Raw genomic sequence first — 24,726 nt, forward strand, 5'->3', positions numbered from 1 at the left:
TTTTTTAGCCCCTCCCTCCTCACTTATTGCTGCATCGTAATTCACATCGTAAATTCTCAAAAGAATATTCGCATGATCAATTTGTTTATGCAAATACATATTGTTCCTCAAATTCTAAGCACTGTAATCTTTAACTATTTTGATTAAGAGAAAGCATATTTTTCATGAGCATACGTAGTATATAAAAGTTTATCTAAGATAGACGTTCTTATGTAAGAATTGAACCCAAATGGAGTCTCAAAGTTTTAGTGATGCCATGTTTGTTCATTTTGTTGCATTATTTTATTCATTTTCGTTGTAAACTTCAAACGAGTCAAGAAACTATCGATTTTTCTCTCAGTTCCGGATTAAGTAAATGTTTGAAGTTTTGCACAATTACGTATTTCTTATGGCATTGTATGGCATTTTGATCTACCACCTGGTGGTAGAGTTCAGAAACGTTTGTTGACACAATTGCATAAAAATTATAACAATGAATTTTAAATACATTAGAGATTAAAAAGAAGAAAAGATTAAAAACAAAAATTATTAAATAATTACTTTTATTAATGTACTAGTAAAAAATAAATTTTTCTCAATTTCCAATTTGAAATAACGTAACATGGCAATGTTTTAGGTATTATTTGTTTCTCTTTATATTATTGTTAAAAACTCACTCTTAATAATAGCAATGATAGCATGCGAATAAAAATGGCTTTTAATATCTTCACAACGTGTGTGTGGGGAGGCATAATAATTAAAATAAAGACAGATATTGTTACAGAATATAATTCAAAATATTTCGAAAAATTGACTAAAATGAAATAAGAAATTTGCGGAATAAAATTATCACAAAGTAGATATTTTTTAAAATTTTAAAACTGTGTAAATTTGTTTTTTGTGCAATAATTTGAACCTAAATTATAATCAAAGCGTTAATATTTAGATTAAATTTTAGTTAATTAAAAATATAATTAATATTTTGAAAACCGCTTTCTAATACTATTATCCGAGTAGTAACTGCATGTCAAATTGCATAGGCCTAAGTTCACTCCAGTTGAGGGTGTTTTCTTTTTCGTGATCTTCTTATCATGCACGTCGCACCACGTATATCGATTTTTTTTATACGAAAGAATCTATGGATTTTTTAAAAAACATATTTCCTGTAAATAATTCCTATAAACATTATCATTTTAATTTATAAAACTTTCTGACTTATGCATTTTATCACTCATACTTCAAATTTAATAAAAGACATATTTTATAGCCATTTTTCATTTAAAAGTTATTTCTGGGTATTCTTTATAACTATATTTTTACTTTCTAGTGTATGAAGTCTAGAGAAAGTATTATAGTCTTCAAAAAATTCCAACTCGAGACTTTGAAGAGTCTCTACATTTTCAGATCTCTGCGAGTTGGAAAAACAAATCATTGGCATCATGTCTGTCTTGAACTCGATAATGCAATAATATTTTGAATTAGTAGTATGAAATTTAGTATAGAGAATTTAGTTCAAATTTGTGGATTGCTATCAAACTTTGAAAAAAAAACCATTCATAAGAAGTCTGTCTGGCTCTTTGAGTATCATAAAATGTAATCAGAAGGAGTGGTCTCTCGCATACTCTTCAATAAAGGTCTTACCCCCCCCCCCTCTTTTTTCGGCATAAAAATGTGGACCTCAAGTAAGGCCGCGAAGATCTTCCACGGCATTTCTGAATGCTAGTTACTTGTTATAGATCTTTGGAGTGAATTTAGCTTTTTTACTGAACTATAGTGAGAATATACATTTTGGGCACATTTTTCATATCAAAATTTGACATAAAAGTATAATTACAGTCACAAGATGACATTCCGAATTTCATTGATTTCATTCATAGGGCCGCGGTGGCCTGGTGGTAAGGTCTCGGCTTGTGAGCCGTATTGTTTCAGGTTCGAAACCCGATTCCACCGAAGAACCATCGCGTAAGGGGGTCTGTTGCACGTTAAATCCGTCATGCCAAACGTCCTCCCGCTAGTGTGGTGTGGCGTGGAGAGGGGGATGCCAGCTCAGGTGTCGTTGTCGTCATCTGACCGCAGTTCAAAATTACGAGGTCCGTCCCAAAATAGCCCTAGTGTTTCTTTACAACGGGACGTTAATATAACTAAACTAAACTAATTGATTTAAGTCATAGCGTTTATGAATTGTTGCGTTTACATGCATGCGAAAGTACAGATAAACAGACTGTCAACTTTTAGTAGAATTTAGTTCAAAATTTGATAAGTATCTATATTTTAGATGTTTTACCTGTGTAAAAAATTTTATTTACCTAACTCTTTTTGTTTTGTAATTACCGAGTCCATTTGTATTCGAACAACCAGAGCGAGATGTATTTCGTTCGAAATTCGATAGAAATCTACAAATTTAGTCGTAATTCTATGTACCAAATTTCAGCTGTCTAGCTCAAAGTATTTTTGAGTTCTCGTGTTCACAAACAGGCACATTCCAAAAGTGCCTTTTTTCGAACTCAGGGAAATCAAGAATGTGGAGATTCACCAAAATTTCAAATTCGAATCTTTTCACGATAACAATACTTCCTCTATATTTCGCATATAATAAAACAGTAAGGTCACAATAAGAAAAAAAGATAATCATAATTAAGAATACAGAAAAACGCAAGGTATATAAAATTTAGCACACAGATTTATCATCTAAAATGTAGACCCTTATCAAATTTTCAACTAAATATGTCAAAGAGTTGATCATCTATCGACCTGTAATTTCTTTTGCATGTAAAAGCAATGGTATTAATTCAATATGTGATCTTGTGAATACAGTTATAGTTCTTTGTCAAATATGGGATAAATTGATTCAACAAAATACTAGATTCATGTCAAAAATACATTTTTGTAACCATCTTTCACCATTACCAAGTAAGGCATTTGTGGCCTTAACCAAGGCACACAATTTTATGTAGAGGGGGTGAGGGGTAAGACTTTCATTAGAGAGTATGTAAGAGACCATTCCCACTAGTTTGAAAAAGAAGAGAATGGTTAAAAATTCTTTAAGTAATTTTTACAATATATTTTCTCGGAAAGATTATAATTTGAAATTGCACTTGACGAATTGCCACAAATTGCCATACCATTAAAGGAGAGTTTACATATTTTTAGAACAATTTTGAAGTTATGAGGTTGCTTAATTAATATTTAAAATGTAACGACTCATTTGAAATGTTCGATCTGATCACTTTTTTTTTCTAGATTGTAAGTCTAAAACATGATTTCTGTGAAAGAAAGATTTTTCGTAAAATTTCCATTTTTCTTTCTCTATTTTCCAGAGCCCATCAATCTTGGTAGATTTGCCCTTAGATAAAGCTCTTTTTGAACAAACAAAGCATAAGAGTCCATAGATAAAATGTCAAGGGGAGGACTTTGTAGGAATATGTTGGAAAGGCGTATATATAACATCTGTATCAGTCAACATTTTATCTAGGGAGGCAGCAATACTTTTCGATATAAGATTTGCAGCTTTGTCTTGACGAATTTACATTCTTTGAAATTAATTGGGATCATAAAATAATTTTTTTGAAAATATTGGACGTAAGACTTTCTTTTGATAGCATTTTGGGTTCATTTTAACATTTTTTTTATCCCTTTTATTTTTAATTTCCCATTTTAATAGAATCCTGAGTCAATCATGAATTCCTTACTGAAGTTTTCTTTGTATTGAGATAATCAGTTTTGTACTATGATTTGTCTGCGTTTTCAATAGTAAACAGACCTATATTTGTCGCAGTCATCATACTTCATTAAAAGTCACAATTAATTTCCATTTATTTCCCGCCAAATAGTTTTCATACACATATCTACAAATATTTTCTTCATTGAGCTCGACATAAGCTAATGAACAATTTATTTTTTTTTAAGTTGTAAATCTTGGCTTATTATTTTATATATTGTTACTATAGTTATCTTTAAAGACTTTGCAATTGGTTTCTGGGTCGATGGAGTTTTTCTTATTACCAGAAGTTGCACTTTAAAAACATTTGAAATAGTACTTACCGTTTACAAGTATTCATTTGGAGGCTTCTTTCCATGTAGAAGTAATGATTGATAGTTTTTCACTTTTTCATTAATAATATTGCTTATTTTGCTCTTAGAAATTTTAATACCATGCATTTCACAATGTTTTTGAATTTTAGAATAGGACTATTCATCTTTGTAAAGAGCAAAACCGTATTTGTTCATTTATTGTTTGTTTACATGTAGAATTTTGAAAAAAGAACGATTGTAAAAGTAGCAGACGATATTTCGCAATTCAAATGATAAATTGTTGCCAGAAATTTTTATTTGCAAGCTTTTACTTAAAAAAAAATTCTTTTTATCTAAATCGTTTGTAAATATGTAAATATTCTCAGTATTATGTAATCATATTAAAAATGTAGATATTTCATAAAAAATAAATGCTTAAAGTATATGATATTTTATACATTTTTTTCATAATTATAATGCTTTATTTATTTTATTTATTTATTTATTTTCTTTTGTTTCTGTAATATCACTCTTTTAAAAAAAATTCTTGAATTCACATTTTGTATTTAAAAAATTTTGAAGATAATGTTAATAAATTTGAAATTTTTTTTATACTCAGCTTATTGGTTTTCATTTATGTGCGGCAATATGCCATTTCAAATATACAGTGGCTGAAAAAATTGAGAGTACACCTTACTTTTATTTGATAAATACATCTTTCAATATAAATAACACATTACCGGGAAGTGCAAAAATTTTTATTTTTACACATAACAAATGGTTTAATTTGGAGTAAAAATAAAGAAAAATCAACGAAAAAATACTAAATTGAAAAGTTTACTGGTGTATTCTCAAAAAATTGAGAATACACCAGTGAAATTCTTATAATATCTCGCACAGAAAGAACGTGTCAATATTTAGTTGCTTGTCTTTTGGCCTTTATAATGGCCTCTAAACGTCATGGTACTGAATCGACTAATTTTTGGCGCTATCTGAAGATATTTTACCCCATTCTTTTTGCACTACTTGTTTTAAATGGGTTTTGTTTCTAATTTTGTGTTTTGGACCACTGCTTCGAATGTGGCCCACAGATATACAATGCTATTGATGTCAGGGTACTGTGGTGGTGTGTGTAACTGCTGTTTACAAAGAAAAAGACACCATATTTTGTAGTTACGTGTTTGGATTCGTTGTCCTACTGGAAAATTAAATTTCTGCGTATGTTTATTTAAAATGCTTCTGAAACTTTTCAATTTAGAAGTTTTTCGTTGATTTTTCTCTATATATACTCTAAATTAAACCATTTGTTATGTGTAAAAATAAAAACATGTTTGCACTTCCCGGTTATGTGTTATTTATATTGAAAGTCGCATTTATCAAGTAAAAGTAAGGTGTACTCTCAATTTTTTGAGCCACTGTATGAAGTTCTGTATTTTTGATATTTATTCTCCATCTAATTGTTCTATTCTAAATTATTTTATTTTAAAATGTTTAAATCCGCCTCTATAAAGCTACATCTTTAAAATGTATTTTAAATTTTTAATTGAATTCTTGAATTTTTAAACATAAATAACTATGTATCACTAAACTACATTATGCTGCCGATAGTTTTTTTATAATAAATTTTCAGTGTAATTGAAGGAGAAAATAATTATTCTAATTAACAAGCATCCCATAAACCATAGAGTTGCGGGTATAACTAATTTTTATATTAACAAGATCCATGATTATGATTTCATTATAACACAATTAAGCAGCAAAAAGTCCTTCTCGTGTGGGCTATATTAATGAAAAAACAGAGGCCTAGGATAGAAAATTGTTAATTCTAATTGATAATAGTAGAATCGAAATACAATAAATGATTTTCGTATTTTGTCGGCTTCTACTTTCGGTTTGTCTGTTGTGAATAAATGCTCGTTTCAGTTGTTTATGCGCCTGGGCAAAACTCTTAGTATCAAATCTTCTGAACTTCAAGTTAAATAATCAGCAGTTGAATTTAATTTAAATCTGACCAAAAACTAGGGATGATGTTTTATTTATTTATTCTTGTCTCAGCTTTTCTTTTGAAGTTACACATGAGATACAAAAGCTAATTTCATAATACTGAATTCATGACGGATTATTTCATCTGAAATCTCATTCTTCAATTATTCTCAAAAACATGAAAACCTATAATTGCGGATAAAGCTAGTATTAATGTTTTATGCGCCAAATTCTTTTAATAAGAAAATTCAAAGCAATGACAAATATTTTTATCCATATCCCTCCTAATACAAAGTTACCCGATCATAAAATGGATGAAAACTATTTTTAAGCCATTTTTCCATTTCATTCCTATATCATCAAAACTTCTCAGATTCTAAAAAAAATAATGAGTAATTTTATAATTATTGCTAATTCACTACTAACAAATTTATAAATATATTATCTTCAATGGCGGATTTAGACATTTTATGACTCTAGACAATTATTCCATTAAAAAAATATCCTTAGACAAAATTCCTTGAAAGTTTCATCTTTAAAACAAAACTGGTCAATTGAATTTCAAATTTGAATACATTTTTAATTTACTCAAATTATCAAACGCTTTATTTGAGATTAATTATTTTTTATGAACTTTGAATAAAATACATATTTTTATTTATTTATTCATTATGACTCATGGCTACAGAGCGGCAGACGATACATTTAAACAGATGTCTGGTGTTTATAAATATTGTAATAACAAAGGAATCTACTGAAACACATAAAAACTCACCAATTATAACTAACAAAGTACTGGTAATATTTTATTTCATTGAATTTTTATTTTAAAAATTCATTTTTTAGCAATCAGGATAATAACATATTTTTTAAATCGATATGCTTTCAGTTTCCCTTCAGTTTAGCTACCGTAGGCAACCGCCTAATTTGCCCTAGTTGAAATACCGCCACTTATCATCTTAAGTCAATTAATCTAAAATATGGAAGAAGCAGATGATAAAAATACAAAGTTTTGAGAATAGGATTTAAATTACATCACAGCTCAGAAAAAAGATAAGATGCATAGATGGTCAAGCCATTGGCATTTTAATATCGCAAGATCTTGATTGTGACATTTGTTCTTGGAAACAGCAAAATACTTTGAAAACAATTTTTATCCAATTTTAATTAAAATCATTCTTTTGCAATAAATTTTCTTTATAAAAGAATCGACTACTTTGAGTATTCTTTATTGGTTAAAAAAGCAAAACAAAGTTAAAATTTTCATAGATTATGAGGTATTTTGAGACCATTGGTTAAAATTTTAATATTAAGAGAGCCAAGAATTTAAAAATATGATTTTTGAAAACAGGTTGTAAAATGATCTCTGTTTTTGAATTATTTCATTCATTTTGTCTTAGAAAATAAATAATAAAGAAATGTATTATACTTATTCATGTTATTTTATTAGAAATATCGAATACAATAACTGAAAGCGAAATTAAAACTTCTTTGAAAAAAATTGGCAGCAGGTATTCGAAAAAAACTTATAAAAAATTAGAGAAATAAAATATTTAATTACATTGTATATTTAATTTCAGGCTTTGATGTGAAAATACTTTAACTTTTAATCGAAAAAATCAAATATTTTTCATAAACTTTGAAATATAAGCTATCAAATTTTGATCGATTTTTTTATTGCTTAAATGATTGTGCTCGGATCTCCATTTCCGATTTCAGCATTCCAAAATAATTACATCTGCATTTTATATTAAACAGTAGATCGTCTGCACAAATATTTACTTTATCGTCCAATTATTTCGCATCATTATGAGTTCTCCACAAATGCACCTGGCCCTTATGTATTATCATGCTTATGATAAATTGTTATAGTTCTTCAAGCTTCAGAATGAGCTGCATTTGGAAAACATCATGTTGCACAGATTCATTATTCAGCATATTTAAAGGTAAGCATACTATTAAATATTACGCAATTGTGATGAAATTTGAAGCATTTATCCAAATTATGTAACTGAGAAGATTATGAGTTACCAATTACGCATACATAGATTAAATTTGCATCAATGAACTCTAAATCAAAAATGGCAGTTCACATTCATTGTTCAATGACGTCACATTTTAGGAGGTAGATGTTTAAAGTAAATAATAATAATAATAATAATATAATTGAATCTTCAAATCATATACTGTTTATTTTTTTAAGAAAAAGAACAATAGTTGTAATTCCAAGCAATATATTGGAACATTTAAATTTTAAATTGGAGAGAGTCAACTCAGCAAATTTGTTTGGATTTTCTTTAGCTTTAATTGAAACTGAATTTTAAATAACTGATATATTCCACTGTTAAAATTCAATATTTCTTATAAAATATTCTTTTTACTTTTTATAAAATTGGTGAGTAAGCACAATTGGAATATGTTTTAAGGCAAAATTTCGTGCAAAAATAATGGAATGGAAAAATGTATAATTTATTTACTTTTTTAATTAAAGATGTGATCTAAATATTCTTATTTTTTAAAAATCCGTGAGATCTGCAATCAACATATGAAGGAATATTCTTTAGTCTCATTGGAATAATTATCATTTGTAAAGACTGAAAAGTTAAAGAAATTATTTTATTGTATATATATTTATGTTTTCACTAATTAAGCTTATAAAAATGATTTATTTATGTTGATGAACGGATGATCATTAGTTCATCATATGTTCTAATCTTAATGGTCATACTCTAATACTCATCTCATCCTCATCTTTTTACCTTTTTGAAAATGATAGGCTTCTTCTATTTTATATGAGTATTGTTCATTCCCTTTTAATGCTTCAAATCTTTACAACAGTTTATTCAAAACCTCTGCTCTAGAGAAGGAAAACCTTTTAAAATGTGACCATGTACCTTTTTAATGAACCATATGTATGCATTTACCTTATGGTTGGCGCTGCATAATCAGAAAGGGTTTTAGCACCAGTAAACTGCATCAAACTCAAACTCAAACTCATACTCTAATACATTTAATTGATTGAAAAATTGTCTGCTGTGACTTATTACAATCCTACTTCTGTAAATATATTTATTAAAATGTATTAAATAATGGAAATCCAGTTTTTCATAAGTATTGTTTGACGGATAACATATCTTTGTTAAATGAGATTTCCTACTTCGCTCGAATTTATGATGAAACATGTTTTTCATAATAAACCTTACATGTAGAGTACATCAAATAACATTGTGAAAATCAGTTGATAAAAATTGACAAAAGAACTGTTATAGAATTTTTAAAAAAAATTATTGCAATTTAAATTAAAATAATACACTTTAATGAAAATATACATTATAAATAAATGGAATATTATTTTTATGATATCGATAATTTTCATTACAACGTTTAGATGTTACAATGCAAATAGTATAAAAATTGTTATTTTTTTTAAATAACTTTTATGGGAAATATCTAATTGCCAAAGCTTATTTTCTTGAAGAAAGTCTCTTATTACAAATGTAGCTAACTTTCATGAATAAAATCCTTTTAAAAACAATTTTGTCTTTTTACGTTTGTAATATAACAAGTTCAATTCCGCAGAAAACAGAATGAACCGTAAATTGAAGCTTAATTATTTTCAATGAACTGAGAAAAAGAGGAAGAGGATAAATTATTTTAAAGAAAAGAAGTGTTGGCTTCTTGCATAGTTTCTCAGTTTAATTCAGTCACTCATAAAGCATATTTTAAAAGAAAAGATAAGACAAACAAAACATTTATTAAATGCTAAAATGTATTCGTAATTTAAACGTATGCATCGTATTTACGTCCTATAATATCTCTTAAATTCCAAAATATCTAACTGTTGCCACTTTTCAGTAGATATTCGCCCACCAAGAACTATAATCAAGCCACAATTATATTTTTGTTCAGCCACAAATAAAATATGCTTATTAGTATGAACATGAGAAATCTCTTACAGAAAGCAGACTTAGATTCAAATAAATGCAAATAGTTTCTAGTTCATATGATTTAAATTAAAAAGAACTATCTAGAAGCATAAAACTTGTCTCTTATGGACGAATTTTGCTTTACCTTTAATCAAGACTTAAATAGGATGAATTCGCCCCATTTGTTTTACCACATCCAGAGATAACTCGCTTCATTAGTGTGGCAAATTTCACCAAACTCAATCATTCGCGCCTTGCAATTTATGAATTATGCAGTTTTATGCTTTACGTGCCTATATAGGCACAAATATTAGCTGGTACGAATAAGTTGGGACGTGAGCCCACAAACTCTGTGGTCGTTAGTGAATGGAGGGCGGTTCCTAAAGCCATCGACACGATCTTTTTAATTATGCGTTATTAGGCTCGCTTTGGTGAGCAGAGCTCCTTACAGAGTGGATTAACTTCCTCAAAGGAGAGGTCCTTTTTGTGAACAACTTCATCAAATAAATTGGGGACAGAGCACAGCTGAGGAGCGGCGCAGATGCACCGATGCATCGAAGCCGAACAGATTTTTCTTTGATGGCAATTTCCTTCTGGAACAGAAACAGACGGATTTATGCACTCGTGTGGTCGTCAGAGCGTCTTAATAATACCAAGATGATGCTTATTCTGTTAATGATATCTAGATATCTCTGGTGAATGAGGTGGTGCAGAAATCAAGAGGATCTGAGGAAGTCGCTGTAACGTTGTTATTCTTTCCCCTTCTTTTTTCTATAACTTAATGTGATTGGATTTAGTGAGAATAAATTAGAAATGTTCTGCTGTCTGTTTTATTATACGCAGAATACTTAAAAGATAAAAAGTAAATTTAACAGTAATCGACAGGTCAGGACTCATAAATGGATGCATTTTTGTAAAAAAAACAAACTAGAAGAAATTATTTTAAATTAAATTAAAAAAATACATATCGTTTTAACAAAATGTTATATAAATACAAAGTTTTTTTGTACAAAGATAAATGCTATTTACCAAACATTTGAATTATAATTACAATTGTAATTTTAAACGCTCAAATAATCATTGTTACTTTTCATGTTAATAAATAATGTAAATAGTAAAAAGATAAAATAGTTATTGTTAACTTTCATGTTAATAAATAACGTAAATGGTAAAATAATCATTTTTACCCTTTATGTAATAAATAATGTAAACGGTAAAATAATTAATGTTAACTTTCATGTTAATAAATAATATAAACGGTAAAACGAAAAATAATTATTGTTAACATTTATGTTAATAAATAATGTAAACTACCATTATTACTTTAAAAACATTAAAAATAATAACCTTGGGATTTAAAGAATGAAAAATTATTTGTTCTAACTTAACGAAACCGTATCGAATGGGTAGGCCAAAGATAATTTCTTCGTGACAAGATCCAAAGATATACCAGCATAAAATAAAATGTTTTCTTAGCAAATAAAAGACGAGATGCGATTATGCTATGTCAGTTGAAAAATGAAAAATGCTCAGTATAGAAATTCTAATATTAAATACAAGTTGAAAGGAAAACCGCCATTTTATAAATATTATATTGATTCACGTTTAAATATTGTCTGAAACATTTAAAAACTGTTACCAATTAAAATGATGTGAGCTTTCCAAACGAAACCAAGGGGGATCGTCTCCACGAAGCTTTCTTGATTATTCTCTAATATACTGCACTTTGTATATTATTAACCACAGGCGTTGGCGAACAATAGTTACAAAACATATTTATGCCTGCAAAATTTGGAGATTAATCTTGGAGATGCTGTTAATACAGAGGCAACAGAACATCGAATATGTATTTTGGATGGATTTTTCTAACCAATTGAAACTGAAATTTAATATAGAATATTACAATTGTAGCCACAAAATTACACACTAAATTTCGTATATTTATGTCATTACGCATTTTGAGTTATTGCATTTAAGCGCTTGTGAAGGCATAGACAGAGGTGAGCCAAGATTAATTTGATTTCAAATTTAATAGATACCTGTACTGGGAACCTGTACTGGGAAAATCAAATTTTTGCACAAAATTTTATTTATCTAGCTCTCTATCTATCTATCTTGTAATATATATTTCTAAAACTGGACAAATAGACTTCCTTTCAAAGGAATTCGTTCGAAATTTGACAAAAATCTACAAATTTGGTGTAATAAAATTTCATCCTTTTAGCTCAAAATCTTTTTAAGTTATTATATTCACAAACAGTCTGCCATAATTTTAAAAAGTGTTTTTCACACACAGGAAAGTCTGAAACATGCTGATTCATCAAAATCTCCAGTACGGATTCTTTAACGATTACAATACTTTTTCTTTACATACTTCGTACATGAGAAAGCAAAATGTTTAATTTAATTTAATAGAAAATTTGAGAGCCAGGACTGATTTAAGGTTTACTGATATAATCTACATAAAGAACACCACTTTTTTGCAAAATGCCAGTTAGGGGTAGATTTAGTATGGTTTGGGCAATATTTGCAGTAGGCGGTGCGATTGAAATAATTTTTTTTAATCTATACTTATATAAAGCTCAATGTGTGTGTGTGTGTGTGTTGGCGCTCTACAGAAAAGACCATTTGACCTACAGCTACCAAATTTGGTACATGTATACCTTGGAGGTCGGAAATGTGCACCTGCGGTTCCGTTTTTTGAATTTTTAATTAGATTTTAACTATTAATTAAAAACTAACTTTCCCGCCAAAAAATCTTTTTATTTTCCCCAACGCCAAATGAGTAAGGCTTCAGTTTTTTTTCAGTAATGAGGCTAGGGTTAACATTTTTCGGCCGATTATTTCAAACGATTCTGTTTATTTTCTTAATGTTTGATGCATTTAAAATTAAACATTGTTAATGAATCGATCTTTCAGATTCATTCTGAAGTACTTTTGAATTAAAATAACACAGAATAAAGGAAATTAAAAATTTCTAATCTGCATAGCGTTACCCCAACTGGCGTAGAAAAATTCACGCATTTGCGTTACAGTAACTGGCGTTGAAAATTCACGCATGCGCATTGTGTTCTGATTGTTGACAATATTATCAACGGATGATTCTTAATTTAAATTATTTTTAGGTTAGTTGCAAGCTAATTAAATTGTATTTATGTTAGTTATATATTTTTTGCATATGCTTATAGTTTTAAGTACATCGTTTTTTAAGTAGTTTTTTTAAACCTGTTTTCTACCGATTATTTTAAACGATTCTGTTTATTTTATTAGTGTTTGATGCATTTAATATTAAACATTGTTAATGAATCGATCTGGTCATGATGAATCTGAGAATATTTTGTTGACAAATTCTTGAGATATTACATAAATTAAGAAAGATATTCTTTAGTGCCCATAAAGTTTAAACGCTCAGTGACTCTGTTATCAGTAATCATATTATAAAAAAATGTTTTGTTTCAGTAAAAATTATTATTATATTAATTGCAGATTAATTCTTTCCACTTTAATTTAAAGCATAAATTCTGCGAGAGATAACAGAAAATTAGAGAGATACATTTTACGTTATGACTGAAGACCTTTATATTATGAGTAAATTATATGACTATCAAAATTTGAAGTTTTAAAATATTTTGATGAAGAATCTATTAAAGTAGGAATTGCGTAAAATATTTAATTATTAAAATTTAAATGAACATTAAGATTGGCGAACCGGCTGGTCGCCAAAGGCGGCTAGTCAAAAATAAAATGAATCCAGTGTTATAATAGAATGTCTTTGTTCAGTGTTAAATGTGCTGTTTAGTGATTAGTGGTTATAGATCAGAATGGTACACTGTATGTGTGAAGACAGATATTCCGTTTCTGGTTGGTCCTTTGATTTCATCAGGATTTCAACAAGATATTCCGGGCATATAAACAAAATCTTGGATGAGGCTGAATGATATAAAACTTCTTCACGGTCAGAATCCAATAGGAAACTTTGGATTCAGATCGGTTTCAAATTCTCAAGAATGAAAACAGGTTCGAGATATTCATAAGAATAAGAACAATGTAGAAGGAAGTTTGATTTAAACCACAATTGAAACCCCCGGGGGGCACCTAGAAATGAGGATGAGATGCTTCCGGCATGGTGGTTGGATCTCGCCACCCTGGAGGGTACACTAATAGGTGGGGGATCTGACTCCTCCCATCGATGACGGGACGTACTTCCTTCGGGGAGGGTTGTAACGTGACCGGTGACGGCCCTTAGGACTCAACCACAGTTCCCGCCAATGTTGCTGTTGCGGCGGTCCGATCATTCAGTTTTATGGTTTAAATCCGTGTGCCTTCGCTGCGGGTCGGAGAGTTAGATGGTTGACTTTAAGCACAATTGAAAATCGCTCAAATGATACTGACTCGGATACCTTCCGAGCTTTATTTGGTTCTACGAACTGAGGATTAATGAAAGAAGAAAAAAGTAAAAGAAGTTTCCTAAAAGAGGAAATACTTTCTCCAATTTCAATTGCATGATAATTTCTCATAAAACATTACATAATGTAATTAAAGTTAAATATAGTTTTCTGTGATTTCATTATATTATGAAGTATCTTTACATTGCATAAAAAGACGATTTATGTTACAAGCCACTGAGTTTTGCGACGTTATACTTTTTACCATAATTTTATCTGTGTATATATAACAAATAATTATTCCTATTCACATTGATTGAATTATTTATTATATTATGTCACTTTCGTAAAAATCGGCCCAGAAAAATCTTTAAAATAAAGTATTTTCTTAAATAGCCCTTTGCATTCTTTGTTTCATTTTAAATCACATGGCATGTACTCGATTAAGAGTATTGCCATTCTACAATCGCCGAATTTAATTCTCTAGAACTGTCTGCTTAGAAAGGAGGGGACTAACGACTTCGCTTCACCATTAAATCTCTCACCTTGGCAACACGCCGGTTATGCGACTAATGGCTCAAGGAATTCCCCGTTTTACGGTCATTTTTCATCTCTCTCGCCCCTTTATGTCCCTTTCCCGTGTTTATTGTATTAGTCGTTATGACGCCGATGGAGTTAATTAAGGCATGCGCTACGTTCCTCCAATCTGCAGGGGGAGCTTGTGCTTGAATGAATAGAACAACAAGCCAGTGATTATGTCGTTGGACATCGCATAAAGATGGCAATGTTTGACTTGCGTACGAATTTGCATGGATTCTGATATGCTATTTCAGCTGCTTTGTATATTTCATTGGAGTGGGCAGATTGTAAAAGAAAATGTATCTTCGATATCTTGTACCTTTGCATATTTAAAATGAGAATTAGAAATTCGTCAAATTAATTCAAAAGGAGCGACTTTGGGGTCCATGCATGACGAACTTATGTTTGATGAATAGAACAATAAATCAATGATTACATCTTAGGACATACCAAAGCAAGGACATTTCATTTATGTGCAAATGTGCACGGATTCTGATTTTGTATTTATTGGTTCTGTGTATTTTATCAGAGTATAGATTATGGCGATGAAAATCTTTCTATGAATTATGTGCCTGTTCTGTTTAAGGCAGAATGTAATATTTACTGTCCAAAACGAATAATCTTGTGTTGCGTTCCTAGAGGGAGGAATAATAAAAAGAGAAATGGTTAATGCCGCAAAGGATATTGTTTTAATTTTATTAATCCAAAATCCTAAAATTCAGTGCCAGATGTTAAATTTCATGCATTTAAATAGCATTAAAAAACTAGATTTAATGTTGTCTGCTTAATCTTTTCGTTTTCGATGAATGCAGAAGATGAAGATCTACAAATAAACTCTGTTTTATGTCTATTTTCCTTTTTGAAAAAGTTATTTGCTTTACGTGAATAGTTGGCCAGTAAGAAGAAAAATGAAAAAGAAAGTTGAAATAGCAAACAAAAAGTTAGAGGTATTTTATTCAGACAAATATCAAAGGTAGTTAACTAAAACCCAAAGCCAAAGAAAGTAGCTCTAGAAAAGGCAAAAAGAGAGAGAAAGTGGAAGAAAATAGAAAAATCAAGACTGAGTGGAAAGTATTAGAAAATTGTCAATTTCTAGTTTTTTTTTATGAATGATTAGATGTAAGTTGGAAACATTGCAACGCCAATCGATATATATAGAGATATCGCGTTTTCTTATTAATACATAATTCAGCACGCGCATTAAGCAGTTTCAAGCTCTGACTCAAAATAAAAGCTGCACTGAAAACAACTCGAAGTGCTCTCACTGTTTGATTTAATAATGAAGTATTGAGAAGAAAAATTAAATAACTGGAAGTAGTGCTTTATGCGGCACTTCCCCATGGTTAAAACGTTATTGGCTTCATCGAATATAACTGTAGACACTTTTTAGTTTTAAAAGGGAAAACGTAGAATAAATCTTACAGATTCTAAAACTTTCAAATATTTAAATGCTCTTGATTTTAGTCTTATATAGAAAGGTATATTATTTAATCTTATATATTTACTCTGGTTATAAAGGTAATTGAGAACGTTGCATTGCACTGAGCGTATTCAAGTCCAGAGAAATTCCGGCATGAAAGATATTAATTCTCTGGCATATAACTTTCATTTCCTTGGATAAGTTCTTTGGAGGACTTTTAAGTATTCGCATTATAAATATATGATGGTGATGCTCAAAAACAAAGTCATTATTTTAAGTTATTTTACGTCTTCTAATAGAGAATCACCATGAAAATGACTCACGCTTATTGGAAAGAGAAGATTAATTTACTAAACCAAGTGTGAATTATGTGGCTGAAAGACAGAGTCTATGTCTTTTTGATAAGGCATCGCTTGGACATATAGACACTATCTAAGAAGACAGACGGACTTTACTTTTGGTAGTAGAATTAATTTAGCCTCTGTCTCTTTGCGACACAATCAAGTTTTAGTCCAGTTGCAGTCGAGATAAATATCTCAATATAATTCTGGATTATAAGAGGTGTACTTTTAATTATAAGAAAGTGTTTGTTTTGTTTTATCTACCGTTACCTTTCGTATCAAAAAGAACACCCAAACAACTCCCTGCGTTATTTCCTTGAAAATAAGCAATATTTTCCTGGTGGCATAAGAAAATTTCTAATTTATTTATTTCGTTCAAACTCAAAGATAAAAAGGTAATTCGTTTGTGCATTTGATCCATAGTTTGAACCTAAAGTAGGCTATTTTGTGTCTCTTGTTAATTCTGCTTATTTATTTTTGTTCTAGCATTCTAATAAAAGCACAGAGACAGACAAACAGAGAAAGAGAGAGAGAGAGAATAAGATACTTCATCAAAATGTATTTTTTATTCATTGTCTCAGCAGGCAGTTGTCAGAATGCTGTGATCCTTCAACGAATGCTTATATTTTAATTATGATTTATGGGTTTGTGAGAAGAACAAAAGTAATTTCCCTTTTTAGTAATTGCTTATCAACAATTTCCTACGAATCCTCCGCATCACCAATTACACAGCTGTCTGATTCAATAATGATGCCATTAAAGATGTTTTGAATGATTACTGTGTGGGTTTCCCTCATTGTTGCTGATGTAAACAATAAGAACAAATTTCTCTTTAGAAATTACAACAGCGACGCCAACTTTCGACGCCAAATTAGAAATTTATCTTCCAAATTGGAGCGTACTGTTATTTTGGATTCCAAAAAATTGCATTTTCTTTTTAAAAAATTTTTAGCAATTTTTTTCAAATAAAATTGATATTTCATTATTTTCTACAATAAGAAATTGATTGTTATATCTGGATTATATTTAGATTTTAGAAACAAAGAAAATAATCGTTTTGTAATAATATACGAGCACTTGGAAATCTTTTCTTTGGAAGTTTGCTATTAATGTTTATCTGGATGCTTTTGAATTTTAATAATTTAAAAAAACACCTCGATATCACTGTAATGAATTTAAGTGATTGATTTTTATGATTGTCCGGTACATCAAACAATCATCATAACTTGAAAAAAAATTGCTAATCAGGCATTACTTTTTATCACTTTGATTGGTCGATGATTGTAACTCCGACTTTGTAAGGAAGATGAGATAAACTTCAGAAATTGAATATATAAGATATCCTACGATGGAATCCATAATACGGGATAAGTACTGGATAAGTACTTTGCTCAAAACTGTGCGTTTTTTAAAAGAATGATATATTGAATAATAAGAAATGCTTGGAAACGCAAACTATTAATGATGGCCTAGTTGTGGAAGAATATAAACGTTGTTTAACGAATACCTGATATCTTTCTAGAAAATATGTTTACAAAATGGTTTACGATAACAAACTATAGCATTCTTATTTCCCAGAAAAGGAAAGAAGGATATAAGGAGCTATACAATTCATACTTATTTTTTAAATTAACCTCATGCTAGAGCACAGATAGCTGAAAATTCAACAATCCAAAAACTTTAGTGTAAAGAATGTTTCAGCTTAATAACTAGTATCCATTTAGCATTAGTGAAGTCTATGAATCGTTACAACAGTTATATGAACAACTACTCAATGAATGATTAGAATTTTACAATTGATCTCTACTTGAGGTAAAATCAAATCTTTCTTTTCTAAAAAGTGCAAATTGGACGGACGAATGTTGCTTTAATCGAGATAGAAATATTTTTGGAATCATAAAAATCCGTTCTTTCTACAAGAGATTCATTATCAGTGGCTATTTTCCATAAATGTGGGGTGTGGCACTTTTGAAAGCTCTTAGTTACATTTTGTACAATAGTTTGCTGAATGATGACTGCTCTATTCACTTAATTTTGATTGATATTATGTCCGAACTAAGGGATGAATTGACTTTGGCAATAGCTGTAGTTCTTTGTAGATCTTAACCGACGAATTCCAAAAGCCTGTTTTTATAACGCAAATGATGAACTGGATTGAATAATACACCAGTGGTGTTAAAAGAATGCAACTTTGCATAGACATTGAAGAATGTGTTATTATTTTCTGATTATGATCTTTTAATAGTTTTTTGAAATACATGTATTATCTCTAAAAACTGAAGCGAAATATTCGTTAAAACACTGGTAAGAAAGGTAGTCTAATAAATATCTCAGGACGTTTCACAAATCGGCACATGAGTTTTGAGATATGAGTTTGATCGGCACATGAACTTTGAGTTTTTATAGATAAGTGTAAAAACAACCTAACTCTTTGACACTTTTTTACTGTTGGCGCCATAGGCTTTGTATTAAATGACATACAAGGTTATGGTCTCATATAGGATTCTGATGTCTATCACACTGGCAAATTTTTGACTAAGCACACTAGACAAGCTGCCCAGGGTCTCTGGACTGAAGGAGTCCCAGGCAGCTCGATTAATGAATATAATTACCCATGTTATTAATGCCAATTCACACTAAGTAATTTAAATCATTATTAAATAAATTAAACTATAATAATATTTTTATTTATATTAATTAATCATTCATCTGGATGTACTATATATTTCATGATAAATCCTATGAAAAAAAAAACGATTTTTGATGCTACATTTTCTTGAAATTTATTTCCTTATAATCTCTCATAATAATAAAATGGTTTTTTGTATAAATAAAAACATTAATTAATAGTTTTTGCTATCGCTTCAAGATTTTTATTCTTTTAGTCAATTTTTATATAATATATAAGGTTAATATATAAATAAATAAAAAAAATATTTCACAAAGTTTCTAAAATAAAAAAGTATACTTGAATAAACTATTATCATGTTGATTAAGTTCGTTTGAAATCGGAAATTTAGTTGACCAATTACTAAAAGTAGGGCTTCGTATTAATGTTCTTTCTGAGGCCGTAAAATTCTTAAATTTGCCATTGTATATCGTCATATATCACGCTTCAGAAAAACATCTTATTAACAATAAACAGATGAAAATCGAGGAAATAGAATATATTTCCGTTATTTATTTCTAGATATTTTATATTTTTAAATGACACGCAATAAAATACACATCTTGCAAAATAAAATTATAAATTACAACTCAAGTGTTAAAGTTTTGATTAAATATAAATTATAATTATAAGTAAAGAATACTAAATTTATTTTGAAATTTAATCACTTTCATTAATAGTTTAAAAAAATATCTAAAAAAGCATTTCAGTCGACGGAATGCAGATTGCTTTCAGATGAACTCAAGTAAATAAGATGGCGTCCATTGTGTCATTTCGTCAGGAATAAGATTCCAGTTCTGGAATAAGTATCCCATCAGAAAATACGGATTCGCAACAAAGTAACAACTTTCGTAACATTTCGCTGCTAATTCGTCTCCTCACTCGTTAAATTAAACGAGGGAGACGGTTCCAGTTTAATCATTTGCAGTTAAAATAAAATGAAGTTGGAAAACTCTCTTCGAAATGACAAGAACGTTGCCATTCTGCTGTCAAAATAGCCCATCTGCTTCGACGCAAATTCCAGTATTGCCTAAACCAAACGATTTTCAGACGAAATAAACAGGGAGGGAAGCTGAAGTTTCTCGCCTTTCGAATTAATTAGCAAGCTCGTTGGGGAGAGTCTCCTTCGGTCAAAATTAAATTTTAATTAGTGTTGATGTCGGCAATCGGGATGACCCGTTCCGGAGAGAACATCGTTTGCATCCAATTTGCATTCCAAATTCATCGCCATTTTATCTAGATAACCGCCGGTTGCAAGTATTGCGCTTGTGGTGTTCGAAATCTGTTTTTCTTCATAAAAAGAGTAGAAAAAAATGTAAACTGAATTAAGAGTCTTATATGACTCTGTTTTGCATCGGCTTTTTCTTAATTGCTTCTGGAATTAAAAAAAAAAAGGTTTTTTTTTTGCCCTCCTACTTCCTTGCTTTGTTTCTTTAATGTAGTTGAAAGTATTAACTTATTTTGTTAAATTGCATTAAGAAAGACAATCTGTTTGCTAGCAGTTTTTTTTTTTTTTTTTTTTTTTTTTTTTTGTAAAAGAAGTTAAAAAATAGGAAGAAAATAAAAAAAGTTTAATGTAAAACAAAAAGATCTCTTAGTGACAGTTGTTGGTAATTGATTCAAACGCACTTAGTTGGGGAGTTTGTTTTTTGAAGCAATTTTAGTAATATTTTTTTAAGTCTCTAGGGAAATTAAAGTAATAGCTGTTATATTCAAAATGTCGTTGTATTCAAACATATATTTTTTTTTAATAAAAAAGATTATATTTGATTAAAATTGAAACGTGGGTCAAATAACTTGCACTTTTTTCTGAAATTTTTTTTTTTTTTAAAAAGTATTGGGTAATGTTATTTTACCTTAATACATATTTTAAATTCAGACTGAAATAATTATACATTTTTCTATTAATACGTAAAATGCTACACTTTTTTAAGTTAAATTTGATTAAAATAATATTGACACTATACAATCAATTCAATCAGTTTGGACACTAAGTAATGCCTACATTTTTTTGAAGGCTGAAAGAGTCAGGGGGAAGTCATTGTTTTAAGATTAGATTCAACTCTTCGAAACCGGAATTCCTTGAAGATAAAATTATGTATTCCTAAATGGAGCACATTAAATCCTTGTAGATCTAATATGCATCTATTGGTATGGTGTAAAAGTTTGAAGAAGGAATGAATGTTAACTGTAATTTCGTTTTCTTTATCTGACTACTATTAAAAATTGTAAAGTCCATCTCCAAATACCTCTTTCTAAATGCCAAGTGAATATTAAGATAACGGTTGCTACTAACGTCATTTTAGTGTTTTTACTAACGCCAGCATTGCATATTAGATATTGCTACAATTAATTAATGATCATTTTGAACTTAATGGTAATAAAGAGCGAAAGAGTTAATTGATTAGTCAGATGCTCCGAAATAAGGAGTCATGGCATCGAGCTAATCTAATTACACTAAATAAAATTGAACTTGTATTTTTTGGGCTGAATATGAAATCTATTAGTTTGCATTCATATTTTTACCGCTTACTTATAAAATAATTTCATATTAGTTAAATTAAATATTAATAAATGTTTTACTTAAAAATTCCATTAAAATTGTTAAAAAAACTCTTTTTTTACTGACACTTGCTGAAAATTACACTTTTTTATGTTTGGTTTGACATAAAATTTAACTTAAAATCTGAATTTGCACATTTATCAACGTAATGATAACATGCTGATAAAGTTAATTTTACCCCCCCACACTCGTAAACTTTATTTATATTTTTTAGGAAATAAATTATTGAAAAATAAGCTTAAAGTATTAGAAAACTGACTAAAATTAGAAACTTCATTTATATGTTAAAAATTTGTATTATTGAATATATAATGCTTTGAATATTAAGATGATGTAAAAATCGTTTTTATGTGTAATATTTTCGAATGTTATCGCAGAAAAATGCTAAATTTTTAATTAATTAAAATTTTAACTAAAATTTCAAGAAAATTGTCCTTGTACGTTCACAATTTCTAAATTATATATGTACCAAATTTGGTAACTATAGATCAAATAGTCAAACCTGTAGAGAGACGACACACGTTCATCTTTATTATAAGTAAAGATGATAGTTAATCAATGATCTAAAATGAACAATTTAGTGTCTTTACTAATTTCTTAAATATTTTTGGAAAATTTTAATTGTTCCTCTTGAGAATAAAATTCATAGTTTAAAAACATTTATGTCTTAGAATAAAAAATAATAATAATAAAAAGAATCCACAAACTCACATTCTTTTTTCCAAGAATTCTTTGCAAAGCACCACCACGTGTTACTGGGATATTCCCCATCTCGGTCGCCTATCTCTTAAGTAATTTAAAAATATTTCCTGTTTTCTCTCCAAGCTTGTAAATTACGTACTCTTTTCTAGAGAGGGGTTAAAAAATTACTTGAAGGGTTGCTCTCGGGGAGGCGGGAGAAGGGAAAGGGAAACGGGATAAAATGAAAAACGGAGAGGGGGACTAAAACCCATTAAATTTTTATGACACTTCGGAGCCCTTATCACCAATAAAGAGAAAAGTACTAATAACCCCAAACTGTTTCGAGTCGTCAGTTTCTTCTAGCGCTTTCTTTCTTTTTTTTTACTTTTTGCCTCTAAAAATCCTCGGTATTCTTTAGATATGTTTCGTGTTTCCTTCCAGTACATAGGGTTTTTTTCCCTTTGGAATGTTCTTTCTTTTAGCTCGTTTTTATTGGTTCCTTTCTTTAAAAGTATTAGTTTTTCCCTATGTGTCCGTACTTTCTAATATACGAAATACATAAACAGAAAATATTGTAATCGTCAAAAAAAAATTCAAACGTGAGATTTTGACGAATCTCCATGTTTCAGACCTCAATGAATCCGAAAGAATCTATCTGAAACTTTTTTTCTTTCTTATCTCTGAAACTATGTTTATTTGTCTGTCCATTCGTCAGTCTGTGAGATCTGAGCTCTTATATATATCAATATTTGATATATATAATCTTCACACCAAATTTGCAGATTCGGCTTCCCGAGTAAAAGCAAACAAAATAGCTACAAAATATTAAGAAATGGATAAAATTTTATAAACAGATTTAGCATCTAAAGCGTCTATTTATATCAAAATTGGAATCAAACCTATCACGAACTTAATCATCTACCTATTTATACTATACTTTCACTGCATGCAAAATGCGATGACTCAAACACACAACTTAAATAAGAGAAATTTAGTAAGTGATGTTGTGACTACAGTTGAAGAACATTTTTTAATTTTGTTTTCAAACAGCTGGAAAAAGAACATCGAAAATATTTCCGCATTGATAAGAGACAGTCTCCATGGCCAAAGGGTCATAGCACTGGTCTCATAATCAAGAGATCGGAAGTTCGAATCCCGCTAGAGGCAATGCGATTAACAGTTTGTGTAAATATTTAATTCCTTGATTTTATGTTTTCCTTCATTTCATGTTCCAGAAGATTCTGGACATTTATTTAGTTTACCAGGCAAGTGTTTTGGACTTCTCTTACTATCTCCAGAAAAGTATTCTGGAACTTTCCCTGCTAATATAAAAGCAGAAGATTTGTCAGTCACTGTGTTCTCAGTTCAGAGTTGAGTTAATAAATAGGTTTAGCTCTATTTCTTGTGTGTGTCATTGAGTTCCATACTAAAGTACCTACGTGATAATATGTATTCGATTTTCTAGCATCTTTGTTAGCGAATAATCTCCAAAAGTAGCGCGTAAATTCCAGTGAAAACGCTAGATTCACTCTAAAGATCGATATTTCTTAATTATTGCTCGCCAATGGACGCAATTAATACACAAGTTCAGGATTTTTTCAATCCATACAATGAAGCACGTAAATTTCATGCATAAAAATAAAAACATATGCATTTGTTGCTTTCACGGCCTTGCCCAAGATGTACAATTTTATGCCGAGGGGTAAACATCTTTACTGGAGAGTTTCAGGGAACCGATTTCCACAAGTTAGAGTTATATCTGGCTGTCCATGAATTCAAATATAATGCTATCCAATCAAAAGCATAATAATTATCGATTAATATCAAATATTAGTGGAGATATGTCAGTTAGAAGCTTGCCTGACACTCCGATTGTTTGCATAGAACAATGCTATGAATTTTGACATATTTTTTTTTTAATCTATTTGCATACCGATGTTAAAGTGCGAACTAAATCCATGGCCAGATTGTTTTTATGTCTGTTTGTTCTTGTGTACGTGAAGGCGACAGTTCGGAAACGTATCCAGCTAAATGAATGAAATTTGATAATATGTGATACTCACATCATGAATTTATTAATTTATTAAATTTTAGACTCATTCGTTAAATGGAAGTGAGCCACGATGCATATTAGATTGTCTTCTTTGTGCTACGAAGCTAAATACAAAAAGTATCATTTTATGTAAATAT

General features: G+C 29.6%; 1 long non-coding RNA gene across 1 annotated transcript; it reads left to right on the plus strand.

Annotated features, from left to right (window-relative positions):
• Positions 1-7,837: 7,837 nt before the first annotated feature.
• Positions 7,838-17,399, plus strand: LOC129965353 (uncharacterized). The gene is made up of 2 exons (XR_008784203.1): positions 7,838-7,919; positions 17,111-17,399. It is a non-coding gene; the product is annotated as an uncharacterized LOC129965353 (long non-coding RNA).
• Positions 17,400-24,726: the final 7,327 nt, after the last annotated feature.

Source organism: Argiope bruennichi, chromosome 4 (genome assembly GCF_947563725.1).
Source record: "Argiope bruennichi chromosome 4, qqArgBrue1.1, whole genome shotgun sequence".
Taxonomy (NCBI): Eukaryota; Metazoa; Arthropoda; class Arachnida; order Araneae; family Araneidae; genus Argiope; species Argiope bruennichi.